At 34.6% G+C, this 10,972-nt stretch overlaps 1 long non-coding RNA gene across 3 annotated transcripts; it reads right to left on the bottom strand.

The window, feature by feature from the left end:
* Window positions 1–6,659: 6,659 nt before the first annotated feature.
* Window positions 6,660–10,548, bottom strand: LOC127130655 (uncharacterized). Of its 3 annotated transcripts, none has more exons than XR_007806484.1 (6): window positions 9,991–10,548; window positions 9,802–9,907; window positions 8,047–9,691; window positions 7,827–7,966; window positions 7,676–7,710; window positions 6,660–7,575 (listed from the first exon to the last, which is right to left on the bottom strand). It is a non-coding gene; the product is annotated as an uncharacterized LOC127130655 (long non-coding RNA). The 3 variants fall into 3 exon arrangements; XR_007806482.1 differs by having other exon boundaries at window positions 10,010–10,547; XR_007806483.1 differs by having other exon boundaries at window positions 8,051–9,691; window positions 10,010–10,547.
* Window positions 10,549–10,972: the final 424 nt, after the last annotated feature.

The raw sequence follows: 10,972 nt of genomic DNA, 5'->3' as shown, positions 1-10,972 counted from the left end.
CAACGATCCAAACACATACTTAGGCATTATCACCTCATTCGAGAGATAATAGATAGAGGAGATGTGAAAATATTCATAGTACCTACACTTGACAATATTGTTGACCCACTGACAAAGCCTCTTGCGCAACAGAAGCATGATGGTCATACTAGATCTATGGGCATTAGTGGTATGCCTGATTGGCTCTAGTGCTAGTGGGAGATTGTTGGTGTAAGCCCTAGAGACCAATACTTTTGGTACTTGTATCGAATTATTTATTAATAATAAAAGGCTTTTTCTTTATTATGTTTGTTTAACAAAGTCCCTAGAATAGTTAGTCCGTTTAATGTATCAAGTGTGACTTAATCATGAGATCCCATTAAATATAAGGACATTATTCTTAAAGTATCCGTAGTCGAGCTTTATTGTGAAATGGGATAACATTAAAGCATTAAGACTATTATGTATATAGACTGATGATCGCGTCTCATTGATCATGGATAAGGAGTTATAAAGTCTTAAACATATGTATGAATATTAAGAGCAATATTTATACTGGATTGACCCGCTATGAGAATACTATATAGAATGTTATGCAAAGTGTCATAAGTTATTCTCATGGTGATAATGGTGTATACCATCCTTCGACCTGAAACCACTATGGATCCTAGATGTAGAGTCGAGTGCCTTATTGCTGATCAAACATTGTCCGTAACTGGATGACCATAAAGACAGTTGATGGGTACTCCACAAAGCATGTTGAGGGACATGAGTGACCTAGATGGAATTTGCTCATCCTGCGTAACAGGATAAATGTCTACGGGCCCAATATTGAACTGGACAAAGATGACACGGTCTATGCCTTGCATTCAATATAGACATAAGGGCAAAAGGGTAATTGTACACATAAGTATTATCACAAAAGAATTTGTCAGATCACATGACATTTTCGTGTCTTGGGTAGCAGTGATGTGTTGCTAGATATCTCTCACTGTTTATTATGTTAAATACGTGGTTTAATATAATTGTCAATGCCGCGAAAACTGACAGGGTCACACACACAAAAGGATGAATTGATGAGAGATAGAGTAACTAAGGAACACCGTAAGATACGGTGCACTTAAGTGAATTGTAGAACATCGTAAGGTACGGTGTACTTAAGTAGAATACGAAATATGATAAGGTACCACGCGTTTAAGTGAATTTGGCATATTATAAGATATGAGTCACATACACTTAAGTGGGTTTTTTAGCTTGCAGTCCACACAAGTGGTTCTATAAATAGAACCCTTGTGCAGAAGCATTTGTGCAGTTGTAATTTCGTTTCTCTCTCTCTCTCACTCACTCAAAGTCTTCATTCGTAGCAGCTAGCACTGAGATTGAAGGAATCCGTTCGTGTGAACTGAGTAGAGGCGTTGTCACCGTTCAACGTTCGTGATCGCTCCGTAGATCTGCATCAAAGTTTTCAATCGCCACAAGAGGTAACGATTCTATCACTAATCATGTCCATTCGTAAGGATCACTAAAGGAGAATTTTTTTAAATTCCACTGCGTTTTGGATTGCTCTTCTCCTACAATAAATTCAAGCTTCTTCTCAAGTAACACTAACACACATCTCCAATACTCTCTCACTTTCAATGCTTCTCATCACATTCGAATTAGGGATTTTGAAGCATATTTTCATTAGTTTCTACTTCAATGAAAACCTAGGAATTTTTATTATTAACTAGTAGTAATCACTTATTTTGGTGCTTTTGATTTGTTGCAGATTCTTTTCCACACTATCAATTCATCACGGTCTGCATATCAAATATATCAATTTCAAACTCAGTTTCTTTAATGTATACACATTTCCAGTATTCCCGTGCAATATAGCGTGCTTCTGAAGGTTAGAATGATATTTTCTCATTTATCATTTTACATGATTTTAAATTGTTTTTACAAGTGAAGAATTCTAACTAATATACTTTGATTAGGTTGTTTGTGTTGTTCTTAGGACACCTATTGCAAATATTGATCTTTTGACAGTAAAATTACCGGAGCCAGATGCTTCAAAAGTTGAGTGCATTCTAGATTTCTATAGTGGTAAGTTACTTAATTTAATCAATTGGAAATCTCTGGTTGTTGGTCAATAAGGAAAATTTTATGTATAGTATAATGAGAGGTTAACCATTTGCTTGTCTTTTGTACTAACTTATTTTTGTAGTTTCTTTTTTAATTGAGTTTGTAAGCCTTTCTACTTTACAACAATTTTGGAATCCAACCTGCCTGTAGAATTTAAATAGTGATAGAATGACGGTTCTTTCTAAGTTTGTTTGTTGTTAACACATTTGCTTTTAGATTGGCATTGTATGAGATGTCATAGTGAGATTCGGTATTTTGGTTAGCTGCTCAAGGATAAGTTAAAGTCCACGACTCAATGTAACTCGTTTTAACTATTTCGAAATTTGTCGCATGTAAAAGTTTTAAAACTATTCAGTAGCAACATTTTCTTTAGGGTGTATTTGAGAGCGTCAATGTAACTCGTTTTAACAATTTCGAAATATGTCGCATGTGAAAGTTTTAAAACTATTCAGTAGCAACATTTTCTTTAGGGTGTATTTGAGAGTTGGATTTTGAAGAGTTTCGAAATATATTTGATATTTTAAAGAAAATTGAAAGAACATGATAAATGATCATACAATACTTCAATCATCACACTTAATTCGTTTATAAAAACATTTTATTGTGTCTGTATTTTAGAAAAGAAAAGTAAGTCCTCCCCTCCAAAACTCTCCATCCAAACCTACTCTAAATGAACTCAAGAGTGAGGGAGTGTTAACCATATCTAAACTTGAATATCTAATATTATTTGGGGTTACTATGTAAATGGTGTTGTTATGCTAGGCATCACCATCATCTTAGCTTCCATTTTCTCACCACTCAACACTATATATTTATGTATGTGTTTGTTTCCCTATTGTGAATTTCAAATGATTGTTTATTTTTTAACTTCGGGTATGAGAAAAATCTATCAGATTACTTGCAATGTTAAATCTTTAGCTTCCATCGTTATTTCTAGTCGTTTTTCTTTAATATTTTACCGTATTTTGTTCGATTTATTTTTAATTATCATATTTTATGGTTTGATTTGTGCTTTCTTGCTAATTTTAGGGTCTAATGAGCATCTAAGATGTAAGACCCCAATTTTGACCCTAAGATCCCTCATGCTATCTCATTATTTTCATTGGCTTTGGGATCACACTTTGTCATTTTACTCACCCCTCATTCATTAGGTTTGCATTGGGAGAGATCACGAAGCACATTTGATTGTATCATGCTTTATTTTTATTTGTTTACTAACCAAAATACCAAAAATATGTTTGTGTATAACTTTGTCTCTTTTGTAGGTGTGCGTGTCCATCTGTGCCCCCATCAAGCTCACATTTAGGGTTTGAGATCCTCAATGCAAAGGGATCAATCAAGTAAATGTTCACAATGTTTTCAAGCATTATATATGGATCCCCATGTTCATTGTTTGTTATTTGATCAAGAATTCATCAAGAGTTTAAAGCTTGTTTGCCTTGGAAGCCCTAATTCATCTAGGTATCTTGTGTGACTTCCTCATCAAGTTTCTTCAGCCATTGATCAAAGATTTCAAAGGATACTCAATTATACATCATCTCAAGAATATATTACTCTCCATGAGCCCCAAAGATCAAAAGCACTTCAAGTTTGAAAGTTGGTTCAAAGAGGTTGACCAGAGAAAGTCAACTTGTTAAATCTAGGGTTCCCTAGACCCTATATCCTACAATTTTTGTCATATAAAAATTATTCCAAGAGAAAAGTTACTCTTTATGACATTCCAAACAACTTTCATGTTGACATCAAGAGCTAATTTTTAACGGAAAGTCATTTTTTATGGTGAAAGATTATAGCTCATTTTGTATGTGCCCTAGTTAGGAGGTCAACTTCCAAGGACCATAACTTGCTCATTTTCTATGATATGAGGACCATAAAAGTTTCATGATCAAATTAAATATGTCTCCTCCAACATTTTTTCTTTGAGAAATGTGAAATTCAACTTGAAAAGGCATGTACCAAGAGGAAACATTATGGGTCATTTTGGGTCATCTTCATTGAACAAGCAATTTTCCTCAACTTCTAAAATCCATAACTCCCTCGTGAAATATTCAAATGGTGTCAAATTTATGACTAAATTGAAGAATAATGAAAGAGCTACAACTTTTATGAAGGAAGTATTTTCATTTGGACCTCATAGCAAAAGTTATTCAATGTGGGAAAAATGGTCATTTGACTTTTAACTTAGAAAATTTTCAACTATGTTTGATTTCTCCAACTTCCACCTCAAAATTCATCATGATCCAAGCTCCAAATGGAAAAGTCTTCAACAATAAAGTTGTTCCCCTTCATGTTACATTTCCAACGAGTCTAAGATCATGGCATTTGGAGCACTTTTGAAGGACTTGCGTATGAGTGTAATGCATGGCCCATTTGGATGATTTTCATTACCAAACTTCAAATACATTTGCATGGTCTCATGTTAAGCTTTCAGCATCACATGTACACAACTTTGGACCATTTCCAATCATTTGATGGGCCTATCACACGCCCATGCAAGCATGCACATGAGAATTACTATTTTTGGTATTTGAATGGAAATGTGTGGAAATCAATTGCCAAGCCTATAAATGCAACTCATCCTGCTCAGAATTGAGGACACCTTGCCCAAGTCTTGCTCCTGCACCATTCTCACTCTCCACTGATAGGATAAGCTTGAAGATTTCATTTGAAATCGAGTTTCAATTTCATTTATATTTTAAAGTTGAAACTCCAAGAGTCCAAACCATTTGAGCATCCATTTCATCTCCTGCAAGCTATTGGAAGCAAGCCCAAGCAAATTGAGATCCAGATCAAGCTTCATCACTGCAAACAAAAAGTGAATTTTGGGAAACTTTCCTTCTTCGATTCTCCCTCAATTATCCATCATTTCACTTGGTTTTTGGTTAGCTGGAAAAAACAAGGGCCATCAGATCTCCCTCATTAATTGAGGTGGCAGATCTGATGGCCCTTGTTTTTTCCAATTTTATTTTAATTTCTGATTTTTCTTTTAATCCACTTATTTTGATTAATTCATAATAAATTCATTTTTAATCGATAAAATATGAGCTTTCACCAAAATTCTTTAAATATTTGCGCTTCCATATTATGAATTAAAATCAATTTTTGGATTAACTTTGATATTTTTTGTGAATTAATTGATTTTTGACTTGTTTTTAAATATTTTAAAAATACTTCTGACCTTTCAAAAATTCTAACTTTTTTTGTCTAAGGTCTTTTGATCTTGTTTGACATAAGATAAATCTCTTGGTCATTTATTTGGTGATTTGAAGGGATTTGAGGTTTTTTGCATTTTAAAAATGCATTTTAATTCATTTTAAAATTAATTTTTGATTGTTTAATTGTTTAAAAATATTGTTGAGCCATTTGATTGACTTTGTGATGTTTGACTTTCTGTTTGGCATTGATCATGGTTGATTTGAACTTTTATTTGATCAATACTATTGGATTTAGGGGGTTGATGAAATGTACATTTCATCCCTCAAGATGAATGGATAATATTAATCAGATGAACTTCCTTTTGTGATCAATTTGGGTTTCTATTTCCCCTCCCCTCTTCATCTTTATCCCTATTCTTTCCCAATCCCTCATTGACCCATGATTTCTCTAATGTCCAAATGCTAGTTGATTCATCAATGACCTTGTGTCAGATGAATCAACATGAGCTGGATTGAGATAGGTTCTTCCCACTTTATTTTTGTGTGTGGTATGTTTTGGGAGCTTGGCTCTTTGGACCAAGTCTCTAATATGCATTAAGACTAATATCTTTATTGTCCGACCTCAGATAGTTGTGACTTCTACATAAGTTCAATTACGATTGCTTAACATGGAGATAAATTTTTCCCGCAAGGTATAGCATTCTAGTAAGTGAGATTGTAAGTATCCCATTCTTCATGGTATTGTGTGAAGACTTGACCTTTTTTCCATTCATGAGAGCTAGTGGCATACTTGTTGATTTATCCAAGTTGGAGCCTGTCATACCCCGATTTTGGTCCTGAATTTTTTCCATTTTTTTATTTTTGTTTGGCACTTGGCCTAAGATTCATTTGCATACATTCATTCCCAAATCCATATTTTTGTTACACATTGGTCATTGTCTTTTTGATCATGGTGCTTTTGATTATAAAATGGATTTTAATCATTTTATTTAATTTTTCAATTTGATTTTAATTTCAAATTAAGCTTAATTCCAAATTTCAATTTAATTTTAATTGTTATTTTTACTCTAATTGATTTTAATAAATGTTAGAATTGATATCAAAGTAATTTTAACAAATTATGAATTAATTTGATTTTTATTTGGTTTTTACTGATTTTTTATTATTATTTAAATTGATATTTAAATTAGTATTGGATTATTTCTAAAAATCCATTTTATAATCAAACATGATCCATTTCCCATCCATAGTGCATTTCAAATCAAAATAATCCATACGCTCATTTCATAACATTCAGTAATATTTAACTTTCAAACATCTCCAAACTCATTTTCATACATACATTTTCATGTAACATTCAAGCATAACAATGCATCACATCCATATCCATTTCTAAATTCATTTCTAAAATCCATAGTCATTTCCATAAACTACAAAGTCATGCTCCAAATTACATTTCACAACATTTTCTCACAAGTTCATCATATTACATAAATCCTACAAATACAATCTTAATGAACAATCAAAGCTCCATCAAGAATCTAAATTCAAGCATTCCAATAATTCATTCCAAAAAAAAGAGTTCAACAACACATCAATATCATAACAGAAGGTTTCAACATCACTTTCCAATTCCTAATAGAACCTTCAACCCGCTAACTCCAATTCATTCCAAAATGATGTTGCAAATATGAAAAATTCTGCTGAGTTTTCTTCCTGTACTGAGTTTCTAAAGACTCAACCATGTAAAAGTTCCAATCAGCGGTAATGGCAAAAATTGTGGTCTAATTACTTCCACAATGGAAGGTGCACCATTGCAACGTAAATCATCAAAATCTAAGAGGAGTAACAGTTCAGGTTCGAAAAGATCACGGATGTCCCAAATCAGAAGATTATACAAGCCTTAATGGAACTGAAGAGTCAAAGGATAGTTTTGACAAGCTTGGACCGAATAATCTAAAGTGTACTTCTCCAACAAGGACTGTCGGTCTTCCGCAAAGTTCTGTTGGAATGCTTCCAGCTCCATCATCAGCAGCAGTACCCAAAACCAAATTTCAAATGAAGATTCAAAGATTTATTAGTAGAAATAAAAAGGAAAAAATCACATAAAAGTGTAAGGAAGGGTCAGACATAACTGGAGTTCCAACTAAGATGTTGACAGTGAATTGTTCAATGAGAATGACAGTACATAACCCTGTATTTTTTTCCGGCATTTATGTCAGCTCCAAGTCGGTGAATCTTATGAATTCTGAGGTTACAGTTGTAACTGGTGAGTTGAAGAAATATCATCAACAGCGAAAGAGTCGCAGGACAGTATCTGTCAATATACAAGGAAGCAAAGTTTCAAGCCGTCGACATTTGATGCTTCTTGAACCAAATGGACAAAAGAATACACTTGGATTTGGTCTTGAACTTACCATGACAAGCCTTACACTTGCATCCTGTCATCACCCTGCAACAAAGCCATAGTGAAATTACTAGCGGCATCAACCAAATCATGATCAAACATGGCACATACATGGTGAATTTGACGAAGTAATGCACATGAATTTTGGTTTTCGCACTCACTTCGACACATGTTCCTGCAGTAAAACAAGACATGTTTAAAATGCTACCAACTGCACCAACATCATAAGAGTGTGCTCTTGGAAACTACAACCAATTTCTTTGTTCCCGGTCCACCATGTCACCTGGCCAAAACCTCCAACCTGCCATCAAACAGAACCAAATCAAACATTATGAAAGCCAAAGGTAGTTCAGCTGTTAATCAAGTGGAGAATGGAGATACCGACAACAAGGAAAATCGACAAGCAATTGTTCATCTGTTGATTTCAGAATCTGTGGCTAAAGGACATGTAATGCTAGCTAAGTCTCTTCGCCTTTATTTGAGAGCTAGCCTGCATTCATGGGTTTATTTGAAGGCATGTGATGTTATTTTGAAAAAAAAAGCATTCTTTCCATTTCTCTTTCTCCTTGTCGGTTCAAGCTGTTAAGGCAGGAGAGCACTGTTGTGAAAGATGGTCTAGATGATTTTCACGGCCACAGGAATCACATTGATGAAAAATTGCATGGAAGAAGCAAGAGTAGGATCAATATCGTATTTGGAATTCATGAAGTAGCAAATACCGGTAAAACCACATATCGTAATGCTTTGAATAGTGACCACATCCACGGAAGTCATTCAGTCTCTGAATTGTTGCGATCTTCGGTATAATTGTTGCCGAATAATGTTGCCGATTTCAAAAGCCTTGAGTTTCTTGATATTTCTAATAACCTCTTTTCCTCGTCCTTACCGGATGGAATCAGTAAATTTGATAGCTTGCAGAATCTGTCGTTGGCTGGAAATAACTTTTCCGGTCCAGCTCCGAATTCTATTTCAGAGATGTCCTCCATCAAATCTTTAGACTTGAGCCGCCACGCCCTTTCCGGAGCACTTCCGCAATCGTTGACTAAGCTGGATAGTCTTGTATCTCTTAATGTGTCTCATAATGGCTTCACTGAAAAATTCCCAGAGGTTTCATGCTTATTTCCAACCTTGATAAACTTGACTTTCACGGGAATATGCTCGACGGTACTTTAGATCTTGAATTCATGCTTTTATCAAGTGCTAGCTATGTTGATTTAAGTGATAACATGCTGTTGAGTTCCGATTCCGGCAAATTTCTTCCGCAAATATCTGAAAGTATTAAGTATATGAATCTAAGCCATAACCAGCTTACTGTTTCATTGGTTGGTGGGCTGAGCAACCGGTTTTCCAAAACTTGAAGGTGTTGGATCTCAGTTATAACCAATTGAATGGTGAATTACCTGGATTCGATTTTGTTTACGATCTCCAAATCCTTAAGCTTAGCAACAATAGATTTTCAGGATTTATTCCAAGTGGCTTACTTAAAGGAGATTCTTTGGTTTTAACTGAACTTGATTTGAGCGCCAACAATCTCTCAGGACCGCTGAGTATAATTACATCCACGACACTTCACTTTCTGAATATCTCGTCGAATGGTTTCACTGGCCAGCTGCTGCCGCTGACTGGAAGTTGCGCTGTACTTGATCTGTCAAATAACAAATTTGAAGGAAATTTGATGAGGGTGTTTAAATGGGGGAACATAGAATATCTTGATCTCAGCCAGATTCGTTTGACTGGGAACATCCCGAGGTAACTCCTCAGTTTATGCGATTAAACTATTTGAACTTATCCGGTAATGATCTCGGTGACAACCTTCCAAATGTGTTAACACGGTATCCAAAGCTTAGAGTGCTTGATATCAGTTCCAACCAATTAAAAGGCTTTCTTCTACCAGATTTTTTTCACAATGCCAACATTACAAGAGCTTCATCTCGAAAATAATTTGATCGATGGTGGCATCAATCTATCATCTACTCTTGACCAATCTCATCTTCAGGTTCTTGATCCTTCTCACAACCCCATTTCACTGCAGTAACAAAAAAAAACACAAATTAATTAGCCAAGGCAGTAAAGATTCAAAATTCCCAAATTGGAATAGAAACAAAATTCAAAGAGAAAAGTTTGAGCTCAGAGTACCCGTTCCGAATCAAGCATCAAAAAGGCCAATCTCAACTGAGCGCATCAAAAGTAGTTTGCAGAAGATATTCTTTGGAATTCCATACAACAACCCTAAACCCTAAAGCTGTGAATAAAAGGAGAAGGGAGCGAATCAGGAGAAAGAAATCGGAGGCGGAATTGAAAACTGGCAAACAGAAAAACCCTAACCTTAAAATCAAAGACAAACCTGGTTTGAAGAGTTGGAGGAGTTTGAAGCTTCATCACCGCCGCGAAACACCGTCCTCCACCATAAACTCTCACCTGCACTTCGACTCCGCCACTTTATCCGCCGTCAACAACAACCAACACTACCTCACACCGTTTTTTTTTCTTCCTTTTGCAACAACGCACCGTGCGCGGACGACACTAATCGCGGTTCCGTTTCCCCACTGTTTTCGAGATTCACACCAACAGCAGCGCAACTAGCGGTTGTTTTTCAACTGACAACCTCAGCGGCGCAAATACGGTACGAATAACTCAACGAGCTCTAGGCGATATTGGCGCTTCGACATTTGGTAAGATCCTGAGCCGAGAATGTCGTTGTAAATTTTAATTTGTCTAGCACTGTTACTGCATTATGCCTGATGTGTGTTTTGATTTTAAATGGGTCATATGGTGTGTGTATCTACTACCTTGTTTCAGTGTTTGTTCAACCATGTTAATTGTGGCCAGCAATTGTTGTTGAGTTGTTGGGTAGTTCTTTTCCTTTACGTGCCATTTGTTTTCTATATTAGTGGGTTATTTGTTTTATATATAAATTAATAAGTTATATAATATATGTGTTTTTAAGTTTGGTATATATAAATGTATATATCTTTCTTTTCTAGTTTGCAATTTTTATAACATGTATGTTTTTAGGTCCAGTATATATAAATATATTTTTTATTTAGTTTCAATTTTTTAATTTTTCAATTTCTAAATGTATATACGTTACTTTCAATTTTCTGTATATATACACAGTAGCTATAAGTTTTTCATTATATATATATATATATATATATATTATATAATATATATATATATATATATATATATTATATATATATTATATTATATATATACTATTTTGATATTTATTTTATTTTTGCTTTATGTCAATTTTGTAGCAATACAAATTCATTATATCATGTGTCGTGTTAGCTTTCTATTT

The sequence above is a fragment of the Lathyrus oleraceus genome, chromosome 1, assembly GCF_024323335.1.
Source record: "Lathyrus oleraceus cultivar Zhongwan6 chromosome 1, CAAS_Psat_ZW6_1.0, whole genome shotgun sequence".
Classification (NCBI taxonomy): domain Eukaryota; kingdom Viridiplantae; phylum Streptophyta; class Magnoliopsida; order Fabales; family Fabaceae; genus Lathyrus; species Lathyrus oleraceus.
This window is presented reverse-complemented; position numbering and strand designations above follow the sequence as displayed.